Source organism: Acanthopagrus latus, chromosome 12 (assembly GCF_904848185.1).
Source record: "Acanthopagrus latus isolate v.2019 chromosome 12, fAcaLat1.1, whole genome shotgun sequence".
NCBI lineage: Eukaryota > Metazoa > Chordata > Actinopteri > Spariformes > Sparidae > Acanthopagrus > Acanthopagrus latus.
The window spans coordinates 25,481,780-25,504,340 of record NC_051050.1 but is presented as its reverse complement, the minus strand read 5'-3'; the positions used below and the strand labels follow the sequence as shown (position 1 = coordinate 25,504,340).

General features: G+C 46.5%; 1 protein-coding gene across 2 annotated transcripts in view; it reads left to right on the top strand.

Moving 5' to 3' along the window:
• Positions 1-5,951: 5,951 nt before the first annotated feature.
• The window catches only part of npy8ar (neuropeptide Y receptor Y8a), a 28,257-nt gene continuing 11,647 nt past the window's right edge, over positions 5,952-22,561 (top strand). Inside the window, exon 1 of one of the 2 annotated variants that reach the window (XM_037118054.1) lies at positions 5,952-6,989. The gene's annotated coding sequence lies outside the window, so the exon portion shown is untranslated. Of the gene's footprint in view, positions 7,264-22,561 lie in introns of both variants that reach the window. The other variant, XM_037118055.1, reaches the window with a different exon arrangement.

Genomic DNA, 22,561 nt, shown 5'->3' with positions numbered 1-22,561 from the left:
TCTGTGATGTCAAACAAAAACAGGCAGACAGTAAACCTCAGAGGGTCAGTGGCCATCGTGCAGCGGCGGCTGATCTTTGTCCTGAAACTCTCAGCCAGCGTTTTTCTGCCCCAGCAGAACATTATGGACTCGGACTCGGTCTGGTTCTGCTCCTCACATCACGTCTCCTTTCTGGCCTAAAACAGCGTGTAGCATAAAACAACCGGTCGTGGTTTACTGAGATGATTTGTGCTGAGCTGTTTCTTGACGAGCCGTTTCCTCCTTGTTTCCAGTCTCAATGCTAAGCTAAGCTAAGCTAAGCTGAGCTAAGCTAACCACCTGCTGGCTCCGGCTCCAGAGAGGTGACACAGATGTCAGAGGAGAATCAATCCTCTCATCTCAGCAGGAAAGTGAAAAAGCAGGAAAGTAGAACTTGTTTTTGAGGCTCCTCACTGAAGAGTTCGTCTCTGCAGCTCATTGATCTGCGTCTCCGGCTGACAGCTGAAGGATCTCGACGTGTCAGACCGTCTCTGCTGGACCAGCTGAGGACGACTGTGATGGAAATCCACTTTGTTGAAACATTTATTACCTTGGAGGATATTTGTGACGGTGAACAACTGAGCTGAACTTTCCAGGAGGAACCAGTGTGCTCCAGATAACCATTAACTGTGCACTTTATATTTCTGATTGTGCATGAATTAAACAGATCAGACTGAACATGTGAGTAACTTCTTCTTCTTCTTCTTCTTCTTCTTCTTCTTCTTCTTCTTCTTCTTCTTCTTCTTCTTCTTCTTCTTCTCTTCTAGCAGAAACTCGTCAATCGAGAGATTCAAAAGGGAAAAAACCACCTGGACATTTTGTTTTTCAGTTTCTCAACTTGACATTTAAATTTCCATTTTTCTAAAGCGATACTTCAAACTGTGACCCCACTGAGACGCTACTTTACTGTCCACCTTCACCAATCAGGACCAATCAGAGGCAGCGAGACGAGACAAAGACGTAAAAGCTGTAAGAAGCCGTAAACAGACAGAGAGGGAGGCTGGAATGTGGAGAAAAGGCGTGTTAGTGTCTCGTATCTGCAGAGAGTTTCTGATTTTCTCTCTTTGTTGCTGCTCGGGACGCTTTACCAACCCAACATGTGTCTATTTGACGTCCTGGGAATGAGACTCAACAATCAACTGTCTTTGTGGTGCGTTCAGGAACAGCTGGGACAAATCCTACTGATTCTACCTTTAACTTTAATAGTCTTTGAATTCTATTAATATGACGTGAGCTTCAGTTAGCTTTGAGCACAAATGTCCTTCAGAGGGAGACTTTTTACTCTGATACTCTGAGCCTGAACTCTGTTACTGTGCTGGAGGAAACAAGCTGGATCAGAACTTCTACTGTCACCAGAGTCTGTTTTTACACCAGTACCTGAACGCCTCCCGGAGGACAGACTGTGAGGACTGTCCATGATATGTGAGCTTTGTTTGTTTGCTCTGTTTTGACAATCTTACAGGAAGTTACATTTCATAACAGACTCATATTTATCCATGCTAACACGACTGTAGACCTGCACATGTGAACTGACACCAGAGCGTCTGATGAGTGAGAACGTGCACGTTGTGGTTGAACACAAAGTAATGTCATCGATTACAAAAACCTTTCAAAAGCAGAAACACAAATATTTGCTCCTGCAAGATCATTTCAGCGTGCAGTGTGATTAATGTGTGAAGCTGCTCTGCAATCAGCTGTTTTGAGTTGAATATGTAGCACAAACACCTGCAGCTGCCATGTAGGTGTCCTGCTCAAGGTCACTTTGACACGAGGACAGGAGGAGAACCGGCAACCCTGTGATCACGGGATGAGCCACCACAGCTGATCCTGTGTGTGTGTGTGTGTGTGTGTGTGTGTGTGTGTGTGTGTGTGTGTGTGTTGGTTTAAAGTGAACTCAGGTAGAGAAACGTTTGTTACAACTGCAAAAACAGGTTGAGAGATTTAAATGTCAGAGTGTGTGTGTGTGTGTGTGTGTGTGTGTTGCCAGGTTGCAGGGTTGAGGGTGGCTGGTTCTGGCGGGCTGGTTGGCTGACGTCAGGACTGGACCTTTGCAGAAGCATCTGGTGCCTCGCTGATGCGTTCAGGCGGTTTTCCAGAGGGCACGGAGTCAAACAGGAAGCTGCCAGCGGGCCTCTGCGGACCTTTTCCTCTCTGTCCCGCGGCTCTGCGCCGGCGAGCAGCTGGATGAAGAACACATCCTCGCCGTCTCTCGTTCACGTGTTGTGGCTGCAGTTTTGTGTTGAAGCAGATGAAACAGCAGCAGATGTGATTAAGCTTTGGTGTGATGTGAAGAGCGGCGGAGCCACTTTCTCAGTTACACCAGAGATGTTCTGATCCGAGTGCAGCTGCTGCTGCCGGTGTCGCTGCCTGGTGTGATTACAGTGGCGCTGCTGATCGCCCCGTGGAGACGGAACGATGTGTGGGCTCCTCCGTCCTCTGTGATGTTCTGAGAATGTTGTTGTCGTGCCAAGACGGCAGACTGATCTGTAGAGGGAGAGCTCAGTCTGCTCGATGAGTTTATCCATTTTATGCTACATTATGCTTCAACTCTGCTCCGTCTCAGAGGGAAATATTCCTCTTCTCACTCCACCACATTTATCTGACTGTGGACGACTGACTCCCAGTTCCACCGGGCCGCTTAACGACAACCGGCTGTGCCATGGTGCCTTTCAGTTGCTTGGAGAAATGAAATCATGACTTTCGGTTCTCTGGCGTCACAAAATCACAAAGGAACTCTGATCTAAAGTCATGAAGCAGCTCATGCAGTCAGACCAGCTGATCCTGCAGATGGAAACGTGTATAAATGAGAGGAAACAATCTTCATGTTGGTTTGTTCAGTCTGTCCCGAAAATAAAACTTCCTGTTTCCTCCTCACAGTGAAGAACAGCCTCCATCAGTGGAAGCATTCAGACCTCACTGAGCTTCACTGCAGGTTAGAAAACACTGCTGCGTGTTGGGCTGCAGCGATATTGCAGCAACCAAACGGAGAAGAGAAAATCAGAAAGGTTGTTTTCCAGTCGGAGTTTCTTCTTGGTGCTCTGGAGACGTCAGGAGCATCAGCGAGTCTGTCAGAAACCTCGACAACGACCGGAGGGAAGTTCTCCAGAGGATAAAAACTCTAATGACTCAGTGTGATTTCCTGACATGTTCATGACGGAAAAGGTACCGAAGGTGAAGTCTCACTCCTCCGAGACTCACACACAGACAGGAAACACATCATGGTCTAATTCACTGTCCAGACAGTTTTTTTATAAAGTCGGTGCAGAGACGCAGATTCATCTTCTTTCTTTCTGGGAAATGTGTAAAATATCACATATTATAAATCACTCTCCGCTGATTTATTTGTTGTGAGTTCAGTTTGTTTTAAATTGTTGGATCACTGACTATTAATGACTTTTTATCTGGGTTTGAGCGCAGCAGGGTTTCTGAGGGATGAACACCTGGAGTCTCCTCAGGTTCTGTTCTGATCCGACAGGAGCAGAGCTCAGAGACGACTTTTAAAGACGACGATTAAAACAGTGATTTCTGCAGCAGTGATCCGGAGCGGACCTCCAGGTTCTGTTCTGTTCTGCTGACTGGAGCTGGAGGGGAAATGGACCTTACTTCATGAACGTAACGTTACAGAGAGGAGACAGAGAACCAGAACCAGAACCAGAACCAGAGTCTCTGCTGAGTGCTGACTTCACTCAGAGCTCCACCTGACTGACTCTTTGGTAGAATTTGTCTGAGTGATGCGATCAGAGACAATCCGGAGAGGATCATCATCTCTCCAACGTCAATAAATAATTTAGGAGTTATTGGAGAATCGTGGCGTTTTCTTCGTCATCAAACAGTCGTAGGATCCAGCTGCAGATGACAGAGACACAGCTGATGAACATTTGATGGATAAAATGAGGCTCAAAGGACCTGAGGCAGGAGGTCAAACTGGTCCCAGAACAGGCAGGAATCCAAAGTCCAAATAATGAGGCAGCGGGTCAGGCCGGCAGATGACAGGGTTCAGGTAAAAGGCTGGAAGGCAGCGGCATGAAACATGGGAGCAACGCTGGGAGGTGAGACCTGGAAACAGGAGGCGATCGCAGCTGTTATGAAAATGACTCACACGATTTCTCTGGGTGGGATTAAAATAACTGGGCAGCAGCGGTGATGCTGAAGCCGTCCCACTCCTCCCTCCAGAAACACAGCAAGCCAGAAAGACGAGGTCAAAAGAAAAAGGGAGCAGGAACAACTGCACATGGATGCACAATCAACCCGGAGGCAGACAGATTTCTGCGGTCGTGGCCGAGATCTTCACCGCTGTGCTGCAGTCAGTGCAGACACGCTGCGAGCGGCCCGGAGCCGAGCCGAGCCGAGCCACCGACGAGCTGCCGTCGCTCCAACAAACACAAGAGGCTTTTAACACAAGTCTAATTCATCCTCACAGTCTCCTGCCAGCCTCGTACTCACAGCTCAGATAATAATATTGTTCCAGTACCTCCGAGGGTCCAAACATAATGCGGGCCAGAAAGCTTTTGCAGCCTCCATCTAATTAAAAAACACTGCGGTGAATCAATTCTAAAGGGCACAGGAGGGAAGAAAAGAGCCGGGCAGGTAATATTAGCTAAGAGGAGGAGAAAAATCTTCTGCTCAGGAGGGAAGCGTCCTCAGACCGTCCACACGAGTCCGACTCACTTTGTCTCAAGTGTCCTCACAACATAGTGTCCAACATTACAGAAGCATCCTCACAATGCAGAAGTGTCTTCACAACACAGAAATGTCCATGAAAAGCACAAATGTCCAAACAACTCAGTCTCGTCCTCACGGTGCCGACCTGTCTTCACCATGTGTGTTAATGACCCGACACTTTGTGTTGCCTCTATAACACAGCTGAACACTTCAGAGCAGCAGAGGTAAGTGGACCTCTTCTCCCTGGAGGACCTCAGTAACCAGTCTAACCGTGTCTCATATCACGTGACATCACAGCAGGTTCAGAGAGGAAAAGCAGCCGGTTGTGAAGCGTGAAGACAATTATTCTCCCCAGATTGGACTGCGGCCTGAACTCATCTGTCCTCACGTTCGCCTCGAGGCTCAGACACGTACTGATGATACGATCTGAGGTCAGAATCCAAATAACATTTCATTACAGAGCCGAGGAGACTGCGAGGAAAACTCTGTCCAAACAAAACGTTCAGTCCTTCTGTCCAGTAACTCTTCCACCGGCTCTCCTCCCTGCTTTCATTTTCATCTCGCAGCTTTAGAAACTCATTATCGCAGCAAATTGCTCGGAGTCGGTCACAAGCGTCGCAGCGGGCCGAGCGTCTGATGCTGTTACTTCATCTGATCTGTGAGGCTGAGAGCTGTTTTACATTAGAGCAGGATAACAAGAGGTTTCCTGATAACACACACACACACACACACACACACACACACACACACACACACAGCAGCTCACGTATGACAGAAAACAGATTAGAAGTAACAGCAGAGTGTTTCACTTCCAGGGACACGGACCTGTTTGTGTCGGCGCTTAATTTGTTTTCACTCAGAGCGCCTGAAGCCCGAGTCAGGTCAGCAGGTGCAGAGAGGAAATGAGAAGCACCAAACTTCATGTGATGGATCTGATTAAAGGAGAGGAAGGAGAGGAGAGGAGAGGAGAGGAGAGGAGAGGAGAGGAGAGGAGAGGAGAGGAAAGGAGAGGAGAGGAGAGGAGAGGAGAGGAGAGGAGAGGAGAGGGAAGGAGGGGAGGGGAGAGGAGAGGAGAGGAGAGGAGAGGAGAGGAGAGGAGAGGAGAGGAAAGGAAAGGAGAGGAAAGGAGAGGAGAGGAGAGGAAAGGAAAGGAGAGGAGAGGAGAGGAGAGGAAATGATAGAGAAGCCCTGAAGGACAACAGAGAAATATAAAATGTTTGGAGTTTTTTATTGAAGAGAAAAATATTGTGAAACTGAGTGAAAAAAAAAAAATGAGCAGTCTGTTTTTATTCACTTCTTCTGCTAATTTATTAATCTTTAAAAATTAAATAAATACATAAATAATCACTTGGTTTGACACATTTTAAGATGATCCTGCTCTGAAGAAACAGCTCAGATCAGCTCAGCTGTCGAAGGACACAGATGGAAATGAAAAGCTGATGTGGGAGATAAAAACCTCCTTCGGTTCATGACATGATCAGAACATCAGAACAGCTGCAGCCCGGTGCTGCTGGTTCTGGTTGTCAGGTGGAGCAGCAGCTGAGACCGGAGCTCACCGTCTGAGTTACTCTTCTCCTGTGCAGCTGCAGAACTGCTCTGTGGACACTTCACCTGACTTTATATCCTCATGTTGTTTAAGTTCGGTTCCTTCAGGTGCAGTACCTCAGCAGATGTTTTTCCACGGGTCAAATATCCCACTGAAACCCGCTAAGACTGGGCCGGGTCAGTGGACTCTGCAGCTGGCAGGTTCTCTTCACCTGTGCTGGTGTGATGACGTGTTATCAACATCTGGTGGTGTGTAGATGAAACTGGAAACTGTAATTTTACACCATCAGCTGTTTTAGTTCAGTAGAGGAAAGATCCGGATTCTTCCTCCAGTTCTGGTTCCTCTCTGGGGGGCTTCTCTCTCTGCACCCTCTCTTAAAACCTGGATCCGACCCTGCAGACCTGATCCCACTGGGACGAACCTCTCTGACGATACATGTTGAACAGAAGCCTCGGAATCAAGAAGAAGAAGAGGAAGAAGAAGAAGAAGAAGAAGAAGAAGAAGAAGAAGAAGAAGAAGAAGAAGAAGAAGAAGCTCCTCCAGCGCAGATCTCACTGCGCAGCTTCTCCCCACCGCCAACTGCACACACACACACACACACACACATCAACGCACACGCACGCATGCACGCGCAGCTCTGTGTGCAGAGCGGTGAGCACCGGCAGCACCACACACACACACACACACACACACACACACACACACACACACACTCACTCCAGCACCGTCTGTGGCCGCAGACACAACACCGACCGGCGGGCAGGTGAGTGCAGCTCCTCGTTTCTTCCGTCGGCTGGATTTTACAGATGTTTTGTTTTTCTCTGAGAGGCGACAGATGTGACAGCGCACACACACCGAACACACACCGAACACACACCGAGAACACACCGAGCACACACCGAACACACACCGAGCACACACCCGGCGGAGGGCGGCGGACAGGCGGCGTGTTGACGCCGCACTGAGGTAACTTGTGACGGGCTGCGTGCGGCTGCAGCTCCGCTTCACTGGGACCTGATGGAGGCGGAGAGCTGCAGGTCGGTTAATTGTTGTTTAATTGGCTGATGTGTGGACAGACACGAAGCTTCTGTTGGTCACCTGACAGGATGACTGGTGGTGGAACTTCCTCAGGATGTTTGTGTGATCGCAGAGAAACTGAAGTTATTGATCAGACGGTCTTTGAGGATCAATCATGAGTTGATCAGTTTTGACTTGCTGCTTTTAAAATGTTGATGTTTGCAGATTTTCTTTATTTTAATCATCGACACAAAACTGAGAGTGTTTGAGTTTCAGTGGTGAACGTTAATATCCAGCCGTGATCAGATCGATCGGCTCTGATGATGATCCAGTTTCCTGTCATCACCTGATCAATAGATATTAATACTCACAGGAAGCACGACATCATATCTGTTTAGTCCTGATGATTATTCACGTTCATTACCGAGCGCCTCATCAGTGAATCCTGCCGTTGTGTTTGTGGATCATGTCACACAGACTTCATCGCTCTGGTTTCTCTCCTCAGACATTCAGAGGTTGTTCAGATGTTTCAGAGCTGTTGAAAATGTGATTTAACGTGGGAATAAGTCAGATTTATTGACTGCCGGTCCTCCTCCGGCTGGTCTTCAGGTGTTTGAGCGTCTCTGATGAGCTGGTCGACCTTCTTCTGGCTCCGCTGGCTGCAGAACTGATCGGCTGAGCAGCTCGGTGTGGTTTTAATCAAACACACAGGAGGGAAGAGTTCGTCTGTCGGGGATTCAGATTCAAACACACTGTTGGTTCTCTTTGTGTCCGACTGTTTGTTTTACAGGCTGCTGTATTTGCCTTTGGTGTGAAAACTGCTGCTGCTGAAGAAGGCGTGTGTTAAACAGAACCAACAGGTCCAGTGTGAAGTCAGAATGAGGTGGATGTTGATGACATGGAGTCAGATCGTGACCTTGAGAACAGAAGCGTTCGGCCTCGTGTAGAGAAGAAGAACGAGCTCGTACAAACACTTTGGATCTGAAGTGGAAACTTGTTGGAGAGAGTCGTCTGCAGATCAGGCTTCGTTTCTTTCTTCACGCGGGAGAAACAAACAACACTTCAGAGGTATTATCACAGGAAGTTATTTCACCGGCTGTCTCGGTTCAAACCACCACAAACTTTACATTTCTTCAGCTAGAGTTGATTTTTATACGTGGAGACGACAGACGGCTTGTTATCTTTTAACAAACTTCATGTTTGAGCTACGTACACGGCTGGAAAATGTCCCGACGTCTCGTTAATTGAATCCAGCAGTTTAACTCTTACAAATGTTGAAACGCCGTCGTGAACAGTGGTCACTGGCTTGCAGGCTGTTCGCCTTCATGTTTATTATTCCTGAGGATCGTGGACACGTTGAAGTCAGATGTTCCAAAGCTGTGAATAAGATTGTTGTGTCTCAGTCCATGTTACAGTTTTGTCCCTGTTCTTGTGTCTGTCTCCGCCCTGATCACCTTCACCTGCTGCTTGTGTGTGTGTGTGTGTGTGTGTGTGTGTGTGTGTGTGTGTGTGTGTGTGTGTGTGTAGTCCCTGTGTTTCCCCCGTCTGTTGCCAGCTCGTCTTCTTGTCCCTGTGCTTCTTGTCAGCCGTGTTTCCTGCGGCGTCGTCTCTGCCTGATTTGTTTGCCTTCGCTACTCGTGCACGAACCTGTTTCCTAGTAAAGACTCAGTGTCGCGTCGTGCATTTGAGTCCAAACTACTGTTGTGGTTTCCCTGGTTGTGGTAGTGAAGCGTCCTCTGTGATGATGGCAGCTGAAGTGTTAAACTGTAAACGTGGTGTTTCAGATGGTTTTGCAGGACGTAACTTTGGCGAGATCTGTGACCCGCTCACTCTGTGTTCTGAGTCCACAGTGCTTTCCAATGATTTGTCTATAAAACTACTTGGTTGTGAAGTTACAAATGATGAGGCGACCCACTGTTGGCCAACCAGGACGACCAGCGACGCCACCTGTATTTCTTTTTATATCTAAATGTATTTGCGGCTGATTTTGTTGGCGTGACGGTTCAGTAGTTTCTGTGAAAACTCTCTCCGTCCACCAGCTTCTCACTGTGTCGCTCTGTGCTCAGGTTGTTATTGGACCTGACCGTGTGAACAGGTGATTCTTCATGTTGAAATGAGACGTTTACAGCAGATTTGTGCAGTAAAGAGCGTTCAGTGAATTCAAAGCTCACAGGAGACGGAGAGACGGATGAGATGAGTCACTTCACGAGGCTCACTGTCTCGTCTCTCAGCTCTGCTGTGTGCAGATAAGATCCAGGTCGTAATAATTCAATCATTCAGACCCTCATTCATCTTCATGAAGTGCATGATTGGATATGAGTCTACAGAGTGGACATCTAATTACAGTTCGGGCCGGTCGTCTTTCCGATGTACCGACCCGTCTCAACTAAGACGACATTTAACTCCAGCCGACCATCAGAAGACAGAATGTGAGCAGGTGTAATAAACCTAAGGAGAGCTCACTGCAGCTGGAAGCTCGTCCCGCAGTAACGACTTCACTTGACTGAGATAATGAGGCAGCATTTAATTAGGATGAGAAACTCTGATCCTCAGGGAGTGTTTAGACTCATTTTAATGACGGTGTGTTCAGGGAGATGATCCAGATCAAACTTTACTCATTTCATTCACACAAGTTGTTAATGAGAGCGTGTCGGCAAACACTTACTTTCTTTTCACACATTCGGCTGTTAAAGAAGCAACACGATGGTTGGTTTGGAGTCGTGTTTGTGTCACATGATGAATCTCAGTCTGGTCGTCTCTTTGTTTCAGCTCTGGTTTTGGTCTCCACCACCTCCCGAGGAAATATCTGCTCGCGTCCGTCTGCCGGTGGTGTAGATCTCATTTATATGAGCTGTGAGAGTGAAGTGTAAAACCAAGACAATGAGCTGAGAGAGCCTATAAAGTTTGTTGTTAGTTTCTGTGAACCACAGATGTGCTGAAACATTTCTTCATTTTTCTTTTCTTCAGGTTGAGTTGATATTTATATGTCAAGACAGCAGATTCTTATTGTCTGGCTAAGTTTCGACATAAAAAACACTTGAAGAAAATATCATGTTTAAGCTACAAACACGGCTGGAAAACGTCCCGATATCTCATTAATCAAATCCAGCGGTTTCACGCTTGCACATGTCGAAACGCTGTCTTGAACAGTGGTCACTGGCTTAGAGGTTTCACCTCAGGGTCTAATAAACGTGGAGTGCCACAGAAACCACACAACATTTTGCAAAACCTCTAGTAGTGTGAAAATCAGAAGTAGTTTAATTGTTCAGCTGTTTGGGGAAAACTCCACGAGGGACAATTTGAATAAAAAACATTTTCACTACTTTAACAAACTTCAACAATATGGAGGCTGATTAAGTCTGTCTGATTACCAGCGATGACCAAACTGACAGCGCAGCATCTTTGTCGTTCGCTCGCAGTTTGGTCACGTTCAGGAAAACATTTTCTACTCATACGACATAACTTAATGATTATTAGGTTAAAACAACTCAGCGACCTCCGTGGTGAGATGTGTCTAAACATCCATCTGTACAGACATAATCGCTTTTTATACGACTTCACCTGAGTTCCTCCTTTGTTGCTGTAATAACTACGACAGCCACTAGAGGTCGCCGCCTAACAGGAAAGGTAAATACGGTTCTGATCGTTTTCTAAACTGCATGAAGCTTAAAAACCGTTAAACAACGGTATTTTTTCTAGGATTAAACAAAAACATTCTGATTATAAAACCTGAAGCACATCTGGGTTTCACAGAAATGTCCAGATGACGTGAATCAGTGAGATGAGATCCACAGTTCGTGTCCGCGGAGGGCAAAATGGGGTTGTTCAAAAAAAAAAAAAAAAAAAAAGGAAAGGCAGGACACAGAAGCCACAGGACCTGGACACCGGCTTGATTTTATTTCATGGCATCGAACACAAGCAGCTTTCCTGTGAGAAGAAACTGGCAGCGTGACTCATGCGCCTGCTGGGCTTCGCTCGGCGACAGTCGGCAGCATGTCGGTTTGAAATGACAACATTTCAGCAGTTTTCACTCCGGTCGAGCGTTTTAAACTGTCCCCTGCTTTCATTTCACACGTTCACAGCTCGCACTAATCTGTCCTCGATTCTCTCTGCACTTCACTTTTCACCCTGATGTTGAAATTCACCCCACGGATTCCTGTTTTTGTTGTTATCATGAGGCTTTTCTGGCTCATCCAACTTGCAGCAGTGGGAGAAGATTACCCCGCAGAAATAATGACGTGTGCTGCTGCAGAGCTGAATGATTCGAGAGACGGGCAAACGTAATATTTGATATATTTTATCTGTGCATCAGTCCTGAACAGTGCATCATTTTCCTGCTTATCTTCATTAATCTGCCATTATTTCATCCAGTAATCGACTAAAATGATCTTCAGTTCTCGTCACTTTTTTGAGGAGGATATTAGATGAACATAACAATTTGATTTAAATTCTATTTACCAATAATGTTCAGAGGTGTCGGTGTGTTTCTGTCCTGTCTGCAGACGTTCTTTCAGGCTTCATACAGCGACCAACAAAGGTCTGGCAGCCACCAGATAATCCTCCGAGAGATTTTCGAAAGAAACCAGACTGCCAAGATATTTAGTTCGCTGCGAGTCGAGTTCCTTCTTACTGGAACAAAATGATTTCCGAACTGCTCGAGAAAATAACCTGCAGATTTATCCAGAACAAAGACAATCACTGGTCGCATTTTGTAAAGTTCCTGTTTTGCATCGCTGACCGTCGATCAGTGACGGTCAACAGCCAGCGTAGCTTCACATCCAGGCCGCTGCGTCCTGACGTGGACTGACAGGTGATGAGGTTATATCTTTAATTAAGCCTAAAGGGAAGGTTACATCATTTTAATTCAGTTAGAATAAGTCAATGTCGACTTGTGGTTTCACAAAGAGCATCAAACCAGCGTCATAAACCAGGAGGAGGAGCATCCATTTAAACTCTCTCACCTGTGGATCACCTGTGATCAGCCACATCCTCCTCGCTCTGCAGCAAACCTCAGGGATCAGAGTGGATCGTACACGCTGCACATCAACAGGAGACGGTCCTGTGTTTGTTTTATCTGATCGTCACCTGACTTCCTCCTTTGCTGCGAGGTGGCTGCGTAACAACAGAAGTCAGTCTGGCCCATAATAAGCTGCTCTCACTGGCCTGGGCCCTCGTTCAGTAATCGACCTGTTCAGTTTTACAGTCTGTGTCATTAAATTTACAGCCACCACTTATGAAGGCTCGCATCATGAATTAGTCTGAGAGAGATTTATGTCGACCCTGAGCGCTCTGCAGCTGGAGGAGGCTGTAAATCCTGCAGGTCAGCTAATTTCTGCTCAGTCTGACTCTGCTTGTCTCTGAAATGTCTGTTGGGTTGTAATCGTACGCTGCTGATCGGCTCACGACTGGTCAGCGGATAACAAGGGGAAAAAGTAAGCGTGTAATTTGTTGTAAGCTACAATCTGCTGGGTGCTGAACGGACCCGTCTGGCGCCAGCTCTGGGTTTGGATGGTCTCCTCGTGTTAATGGTCCTCTCTCACTCTGTTGACAGGCAGGTCAGGTGAGTTGGAAAGTCTGAACTCTCTGGAGGTTTGATGCGAACGTGTCTGTGCTCAGCAGTTCACCGACCATCTGTCGAGGGCTTTTCCTTCTGCACAGTGACGCTGGAGACTTTCCTCTGCAGATAAACACCATCGGAGCCGCGCTGATCAATATTTTTGGCCATGTTAGCAGGATGACTCATGAAATTAGATTCATATGCTTGTTCACAGGAGGATCCCTTTGGTGATCCTCCGACTTTTCATCTTGAGCCATCATCGGGTCTAATTTGAATTTGTTTAATACTTTGATTTCCGACCAAGTAGAGCTCAGCAGGAATGAGTGTGAAACGCTGACAGAAGGTTTACTGCAGTTTACACAAGCTGAAGATACTTTCATATTATGTACCCTGCGACTGAAATGATAAGAGTTTATGTGTGTTTAAAAAGGGGTTTAACAAGTGTCTGAATGAGACTGCAGAGGTTAAACATCATCACACTGCTTGTGGTTTTCTCACTGCTGGTCTGCTGGTTTGGTTTGCATCTGTTCTGTGAATGAGATGTACTTTGAAACCTGAAGTTGATTATTTATTATACAGATTCGATCTTAAAATCAATGTTTTTGATCATAAGCGTAAAATCTTTATTCAGAGTTTTATAAACGGGATGAAACTGTCTTAAAGAGGAACTGATCGCAGAGGTTTGGCTGAGCGATCGTTCGCCTGTGACCCGGTAACGTTTCCACCTGTAGAAGACGGCTGCATATTTATAAGAAAGTCAAGAATCAATGAAAAAGTGGTTTTGGGGGCTTTAGTTCCTCTTTAAGGTTCCTTAAAGGCAGCTGATGATGTTGTCACTGTTGATAAGACACTAACTGAGCGTCCCTCCTCCACCCTGACCTCCACACCTTTACCTCCCTCCTCCTCTTCCTAAGTGATGCATCACGTACCGACACTGATGCCGGCATAGAAAAGATTTCATGAGTCATCCCATACGGGTGTAAATCCTGGTGATGCTGCGCTGATAGAACAGGTCGTCGAGGCGTTAAAGGAACTTAACAAGTGACTCAATCCTTCAAGCATGTCTTCATTCTGCAGACTGATGTCTGACTGAGAGATACAGCGAGCGTCATGAGCGTTAGTGAAAGGCCCGTCACGCTCGCCTTTTTTATTTTTTAATAATCAGCGGCGGAGTGTGGGAGGATTCTTCTACTTATTCATCTACTCGTTTCCACTCTATTTATGAGGCAGGGAAGGAAGCAGGCAGCACCAAACCAGCCAAGGACGAGTCTCAACACACTGCTGGAGAGAGATGGAACAATACGATCAGTAGATGAGGCTTCATCCTGTCTGTCTCTCTCCTGGGCTGCTCAAACAGACGGCTCATCAATAAACATTTTACTTATGAATATGGAACAGATACAGTTACATCAGAGGTGTGTGTGTGTGTGTGTGTGTGTGTGTGTGTGTGTGTGTGTGTGTGTGTGTGTGTTTATACCTCCATTACCTGCAGCTGTGACTTAAAGGGTCAGTTCACCGAGAAAGGCAGTTTTTTTTTTTCTCGCCACTTTAGCGTCATGAGTGTTTGCTCATGAGGGGAAATGTTGAGTCTCTGCAGATCAATTAATCAGGAAGTGATCAGACCTGCGGAGTGTCATCAGATGACTTCTGCTGTGAATGAATGTAAACCCACTCATCCTCTCCTCCTCCTGAGGATATAAAGTCATCCTCTCCTCCTCCTGAGGATATAAAGTCCTCCTCTGCTCCTCCTGAGGATATAAAGTCCTCCTCTCCTCCTCCTGAGGATATAAAGTCCTCCTCTCCTCCTCCTGAGGATATAAAGTCCTCCTCTCCTCCTCCTGATGATATAAAGTCCTCCTCTCCTCCTCCTGAGGATATAAAGTCATCCTCTCCTCCTCCTGATGATATAAAGTCCTCCTCTCCTCCTCCTGAGGATATAAAGTCATCCTCTCCTCCTCCTGAGGATATAAAGTCCTCCTCTCCTCCTCCTGATGATATAAAGTCCTCCTCTCCTCCCTCCTGAGGATATAAAGTCCTCCTCTCCTCCTCCTGAGGATATAAAGTCCTCCTCTCCTCCCCCTGAGGATATAAAGTCCTCCTCTCCTCCTCCTGAGGATATAAAGTCCTCCTCTCCTCCTCCTGATGATATAAAGTCCTCCTCTCCTCCTCCTGATGATATAAAGTCCTCCTCTCCTCCTCCTGATGATATAAAGTCCTCCTGTCCTCCTCCTGAGGATATAAAGTCCTCCTCTCCTCCTCCTGAGGATATAAAGTCCTCCTCTGCTCCTCCTGATGATATAAAGTCCTCCTGTCCTCCTCCTGAGGATATAAAGTCATCCTCTCCTCCTCCTGAGGATATAAAGTCCTCCTCTGCTCCTCCTGATGATATAAAGTCCTCCTCTCCTCCTCCTGAGGATATAAAGTCCTCCTCTCCTCCTCCTGAGGATATAAAGTCTTTTCTCCTCCTCCTGATGATATAAAGTCCTCCTCTCCTCCTGATGATATAAAGTCCTCCTCTCCTCCTCCTGATGATATAAAGTCATCCTCTCCTCCTCCTGAGGATATAAAGTCCTCCGCTCCTCCTCCTGATGATATAAAAGTCATCCTCTCCTCCTCCTGAGGATATAAAGTCCTCCTCTCCTCCTCCTGATGATATAAAGTCCTCCTCTCCTCCCTCCTGAGGATATAAAGTCCTCCTCTCCTCCTCCTGAGGATATAAAGTCCTCCTCTCCTCCTCCTGAGGATATAAAGTCCTCCTCTCCTCCTCCTGATGATATAAAGTCCTCCTCTCCTCCTCCTGATGATATAAAGTCCTCCTCTCCTCCTCCTGATGATATAAAGTCCTCCTCTCCTCCTCCTGATGATATAAAGTCCTCCTCTCCTCCTCCTGATGATATAAAGTCCTCCTCTCCTCCTCCTGATGATATAAAGTCCTCCTCTCCTCCTCCTGAGGATATAAAGTCCTCCTCTCCTCCTCCTGAGGATATAAAGTCCTCCTCTCCTCCTCCTGAGGATATAAAGTCCTCCTCTCCTCCTCCTGATGATGTAAAGTCCTCCTCTCCTCCTCCTGATGATATAAAGTCCTCCTCTCCTCCCTCCTGATGATATAAAGTCCTCCTCTCCTCCCTCCTGAGGATATAAAGTCCTCCTCTCCTCCTCCTGAGGATATAAAGTCCTCCTCTCCTCCCCCTGAGGATATAAAGTCCTCCTCTCCTCCTCCTGAGGATATAAAGTCCTCCTCTCCTCCTCCTGATGATATAAAGTCTTTTCTCCTCCTCCTGATGATATAAAGTCCTCCTCTCCTCCTCCTGATGATATAAAGTCCTCCTCTCCTCCTCCTGATGATATAAAGTCCTCCTCTCCTCCTCCTGAGGATATAAAGTCCTCCTCTCCTCCTCCTGAGGATATAAAGTCATCCTCTCCTCCCCCTGAGGATATAAAGTCCTCCTCTCCTCCTCCTGAGGATATAAAGTCCTCCTCTCCTCCTCCTGATGATATAAAGTCCTCCTCTCCTCCCCCTGAGGATATAAAGTCCTCTCCTCCTCCTCCTGATGATATAAAGTCCTCCTCTCCTCCTCCTGATGATATAAAGTCCTCCTCTCCTCCTCCTGAGGATATAAAGTCATCCTCTCCTCCCCCTGAGGATATAAAGTCCTCCTCTCCTCCTCCTGAGGATATAAAGTCCTCCTCTCCTCCTCCTGATGATATAAAGTCCTCCTCTCCTCCCCCTGAGGATATAAAGTCCTCTCCTCCTCCTCCTGATGATATAAAGTCCTCCTCTCCTCCTCCTGATGATATAAAGTCCTCCTCTCCTCCTCCTGAGGATATAAAGTCCTCCTCTCCTCCCCCTGAGGATATAAAGTCCTCCTCTCCTCCTCCTGATGATGTAAAGTCATCCTCTCCTCCTCCTGATGATGTAAAGTCCTCCTCTCCTCCTCCTGATGATGTAAAGTCCTCCTCTCCTCCTCCTGATGATATAAAGTCCTCCTCTCCTCCTCCTGAGGATATAAAGTCCTCCTCTCCTCCTCCTGATGATATAAAGTCCTCCTCTCCTCCTCCTGAGGATATAAAGTCCTCCTCTCCTCCTCCTGAGGATATAAAGTCCTCCTCTCTTCCTCCTGAGGATATAAACTCAGGTGAATTGTGGTGCGACTGAGTTTCTTTAATACTCAGTGAATTAACGGTGGATTCGAGGTTCACAGACGGTATCAGAGTTTTAAAGAGGATTACTTGACACTCTCTCATTATGTGTTGTGAGATACAGTGTAAAGTTCTTGTTAGAACAGGATTATCGGAGGCAGTACCGGGTTGATAATTGGCTGCGAGCCTCCTGGCTTCAGTCTGAGTTGGACCTGCCATCTGCTGGATGAGCGTCTGAGCAGAACCCCCCGCCGCCTCCCTGCTGGCATTAACACGCTCTGCTTGTCGGGCTCAGAAAGATCTGTTGAAGATTTCAGGCTTATGTCTTAAGGATCAAACCAGATGTGCACATCAAGGATATCGCCTCACCATGAGGCCTCTGTGTGTGTGCGAGCCGACGACATGATGCGAGTTGATGGAAACATCATTAATCATCCCGCCTCCTCCCTGCGTAACCACGAGGACATCAGCTCCTCGTTTATCACGCCGTCATGGCAACTAACGCGAGCGCTGATCGGATCACGACAAACTGCTCCGATCTGATCGATGACACTTTGCAAAGATGAGCACAAGTTGTGTTCTCAGATCCATCTTCCCCTGAGACATGGAACAAAATAAGAACAGATCCGTGTTTGCTTCCAGAACCATTTGCATGCTAATTATGTTTATCTCTCAGCTGTTGGTACAGTGGAGCACAGATTAGCACAGTGCAGCAGCCTTCAGTGATCTAACAGGCGCCCTGACAATCCTCTTCCACCCAAAACAAAGCAATCATCTCATGAAGGAGCATTAAATCAGCATTATTTTGCGTTTAATATCCAGACCTGTCATGCTAAACTGTTTTTGTAATGAACGCATCAAAGCAATTGGATTTGGACGCGTAATTATTTTGTCATAAATCTTGTGGAATCAGCGTTGAGATCCAGGATCATCTCGATTAAGGAAAAAAAAAACACTTCTCCTTTTCGAGGGCTCAACACAGAGACTCATTTTAAAGCAGATCAGAGCGTCTTCAGATAAGACTGTGACTCTGGAAACTTTGAAGCAGCTTCAGAGGAGGTGGAGATCGTCAGAACGAGAGAGGACGAGGCTGTTGACGAGTATCGTGTTTGATCTCCGGCAGCCTGTACTCTGCTGTGTGGGATTGCATAAGATGGGAAAAAGAAGAAAGACATTATGTGTGTGTGTGTGTGTGTGTGTGTGTGTGTGTGCGTGCGTGTGTGTGTGTGTGTGACCTGTTTCTTAAAGGACTTCGCTTCCTTTCGCTCCCACAGATTTTTGGCTCGACGTCCTGACTGACGGAGATGTTGCAGGGTGATGAAGTCGGAACATTTTGATTTAATAAGACATTTTGTTTTTTGTTTTTTTTTTACACACAGTTTCAGGAGAATTCGACACACAGCTCAGTCCAAAATCGAGTTTAATTATTCATGAAAAGGTGCAGCTCTGAGCTCGCTCTGTGTTTCAGGCACATAACGGTCGGACAGAAAGTGACAGTCAAATTCAATCAGGGGAGGAAGTGTGAAAGTGCCATCTGCATCGATGTGACGAGCACACGAACACAGATTCCCCCGTTCTTTGTGCCGCTCCGTCCTTGGATTCGTCCTCCTCTTTTCTATTTTTTGCCGGAGCCGTGCTCTCCCTCTCTCACCCCGCCTCCCGGCTCCATATTCATCGTGTGAAGTTATTCTCCCCCGAGCTGAGAAGACACTTTAAATCCTAACAGACATTAAACCTGAAGGATCATTTCACCCGCGCTGACCGACCGACCGCTCACTCCAACATGTCCGCCGATGTGGCGGAGAGACAGAAGAGGGAGCGACTCACGGGTCCACGGGCGGTGTTGTCTGAGGAGACGCAAAGTCAAAACAGAGGTCACGAGTGAGACGCCGAAATCAGTTCTCTGGAACATCAAAATCACATTAGTGCTTTGCTGAAAGCCAACCTCGGAGACGCCTCTGTGACTCCACACTTCTCCTAAACATAAAGTAAAGTCTGATGTAGCTTAATCCAAAACAGATTAAGTAGCACTACTGTCCCAGTTCCACACTCAGAAAACACTGGAGTTATTTATATCTCTGCAGCCAGAAGTCTCACACCAGCCACAAAACATTATTACAGTGCCGTCGCCTCGTTCTCCTCAGCGCCTGGAAACGTGCGAGGTGACGACAAACATACAAGAATTAAACTCTCCGCACACACAGACGCCGCGGGCCGTCATCTCACAACGACTCTCCTCGGGCAAGACGAGGTGTCTTCAACTATCCACCGAGGACGAATCCTAACGTGATGCTGCCCGGCACGTCGGCGTGGAGCTGCAGAAACACAGACTCAGAGGTTATTCAACCTTCAGCCTCCTCCTCATCCTCACTGTCACTAACGGGCTGCAGACCCCGAAATATAAACGACAGATTAATGAGAATTAAGTAACTGAAACTATAATGATTAGATAACTTGTTTTAATTCGTACAACAACCTGAGGCATGTGGTGACGGGTAATTGGAAGAAACACACTTTTACTTCGCAGTGAGCTCAGATTCAGAGTGGCGTTGAGCGATGTTTCCATGGAGATGGACGATGACATCGTTGTTTATGATTTTGCAGTAGGAGTTTCGTACCGACACACGTCCCTGTGCCAGCACCTCGTCTGTAACTCAGCTCTGTTCAGCCTCACATGTAGAAAACAACGTTAGCCGACTAGCAGAGGAAGCTAAGCTAAGAATACACAGTGTCTCTGGTTCTCCTGACTGAGCTGGTTTGATAAGAATATAATAAACCGGACATGGAGACGTGACGTTAGTAAACCGAGCTGCAACTTTTTATTTCCTCTCACAGCAACTCTCACCCCACGGCAGCTCTGAGGGGACACACCTCTAACTGTGCTGTGAGGAGCCTTTCGCCAGACCTTTTTCCATCTTCCTGTATTTTAGGAACAGCGTTATTAGAATCTGTGAGATTACAAAAAGACTTTATAATCAGATGTAAACAGTTATGCTGTTCTTCACTTCACGCTGGTTTGAGTTACAGGCCCTTTTCACACAGCGACGCAGCGTTGGTTCACACACAGTGAAGCAGCTCCGCCTTAAACACAAACCGCAGTGTAATTCACACAGAAAGCTGCGCTGCGGCTCCTAAAGAGGCGTGATGGTACACATCATGATGATGACGTCGGTGTGTTTCCAAGGTGTTTCCCAGGTATCCTCCTGTCAATCTAAACCTGCGGATGGGATATAATCATATGGATGCTGTTATAATGTGTAGTGATGGAGATCCTGACCCACCAAACATCTTCAAAAGTGACAAAGTTGCGTTTTTAAACTGGAAGCTGTCTGACTCGGGAGGACGGAGGCTGTTTTCTGGGGGAGAGTTCACTGAAGTCTCGGTCTGGAGGGCTGACAGTCGCGGTGATTTATTTTCATCACACACTTAAAGTTTTTTTACTGGTGGCAGACGCTGTTTTTTCGGGCAAAAATGTGATGAAGAGTTGGTAGGACAGACAGGAGGACAGACAGGATGACAGACAGGATGATGGACGTACAGCTGTGTTATTTGTTTCCCTCATAAGTTGCCAAAGACAGTCACAGTTACTGCGTCACTTGTTTGGTCCTGTAATGTTGCTTTGTGGGACGTTTCTCTGTATTCAGCTGAGTGAAGGACCTGAACAGTAATCAGACTGTATGATCAGCGCTGCTGGATTTTCTGCTCACACTGGTTCGGTTCATCAGTAATACGGCCCTGATACAACCTCCAGAGGCGGATCAGCGCCGGAGCGAAATGAGAGCTGACGACCATGAAAGCTGTAAAATCCCACATCTGCAGGGTCACTGATCATTAACAAGCATTAATTTAATCACAAACGTTGGATAACAATGGAATATTTTCTGTATTAATGAGATAAACAGGTTAAATCTTCACACCTTATTCTGTCTGAATGACAGAGACCGTGTCAGTCTGAGGTGTCACACCTTTTTATATTTAAATTAAACATGTTGTTGATATTAACATCACCAGACTCCCTTAACAAATGTAGTGATTTTAAGAGTTGTTTCAAGAGGAGAAACTTAACAAACGTTGTGAGACGGCTACGACAGATTCTAAATCAATCTCTTTGTTTAGTTGTACACTTTGTCGTTGCACAGCTGTAGAGTCCTGTCTGTGTTTCCGATCTTCTTCTGTGTCTGAAGTGCGTCTCACCTCCCAGCAGCTGTTTGAACACACTGTTTCAAATTATCTCACCGTTTACACTCAGTTTATAAAAGCAGACATCTTGTTATCTGCACCGTAAACAGCAGCTCATGTAGTCTGTGTCTCTGGAGGGAACAGAGAGTGGGGAGATTCACCAGACTCCCTTTGGAAAAAAAGATAAATTATGAGACTATGTTGTCTTCGAGAGACCACATGAACTTGTGAAACGCTGTCTGCAGCGCTGTCTTCACCAGGTGGACCTACTTCTTGATTTGGCAAACATTATAGACGAAGACATTTCTTTGTTTGTGTCAAAAATGTTGTATCTGTTTGTTCCAGTGAGATCTGATCACTGGACGTCACTGAACACACATTCAGTGTGTTAACGTTGGTCACAGAGACGTCCACAGAGTTCAGATTATAGATCCAACCCAGAGTAAAGCCGGTTCTGATTCTGTGAACAAGTCATTTAAGTCACATACGTCAGCAAAGGTACATATGGAAGATGATCAGGCCGACAGATGTGATCAGGGATGTTTCCAAACATGATGTCCGTCTCTCTCTGCCAGAATAAATGAGTCCTACTTGATTAGGTTGATGTTTTCTCTCTTGTCACGACGCTGTGCTACTTCATACTTCATGGATTGGATTTATAGAAATGTTTCGGTCCGACCTGCTGTGACAAAGAGATGGTTTGTCTCCACAAAACATCAGGAGACGTGTGGTGAAGATCAGCCACTGCTGCGACTCGATGTCTGGTCCTCGCGGCACATTCAGGCACGTAATGTGATCGTGATGTGTCGAGATGTCGACTTTGGACGCATCTGGTTTGCAGAAACGTTCCTAAAATGAAAAGCTGAATCAAACACCTGACGACTGTCACTGATGTACGTTGTGATCTTTTGCAGACTGATAGGTGAAGGTGTCAGACGTGGCGGCAGCTCATCTGAGGCATGAACGTACATCTGAAGCATCTTCCCGTCTCATCGTTGAATCAGCAGATTAAGTTTCAACACAGCTCTGATTCGCAGCACTGGGAGTCTTTGAACATCCTCACTGAGAAAACTGGGGCAAGATCTCTCATTTAAACATAAAAGTAAATAAGGATTGAGCCAAAGATCCAGGCTGGAAACTTGACCAAGGTTCATTAGTGTGTTTGTGTGCAGATTTCTGCTCCGACTCGTTTCCTTTGTGTTGGACTTTGTAGTGAAGGTTTTGCTGACCCCCTCCTCTGCTGGCCTTGACTGAAGCCTTATGAAGACACATCATTTAATTATCCGTGCAGTGTACACTATGAATTTCTGTCGGCTCAGAGATAATGAGCAGTGCTTCCAGTCTGTTTTGTGCACCATGTTTATTTGCTGGTGTCGTTCGGGACGACCTGTCGAGAGTTGTGATTAAATGTTTGGTAATTAATCAGAGAGGAAAGTTTAACG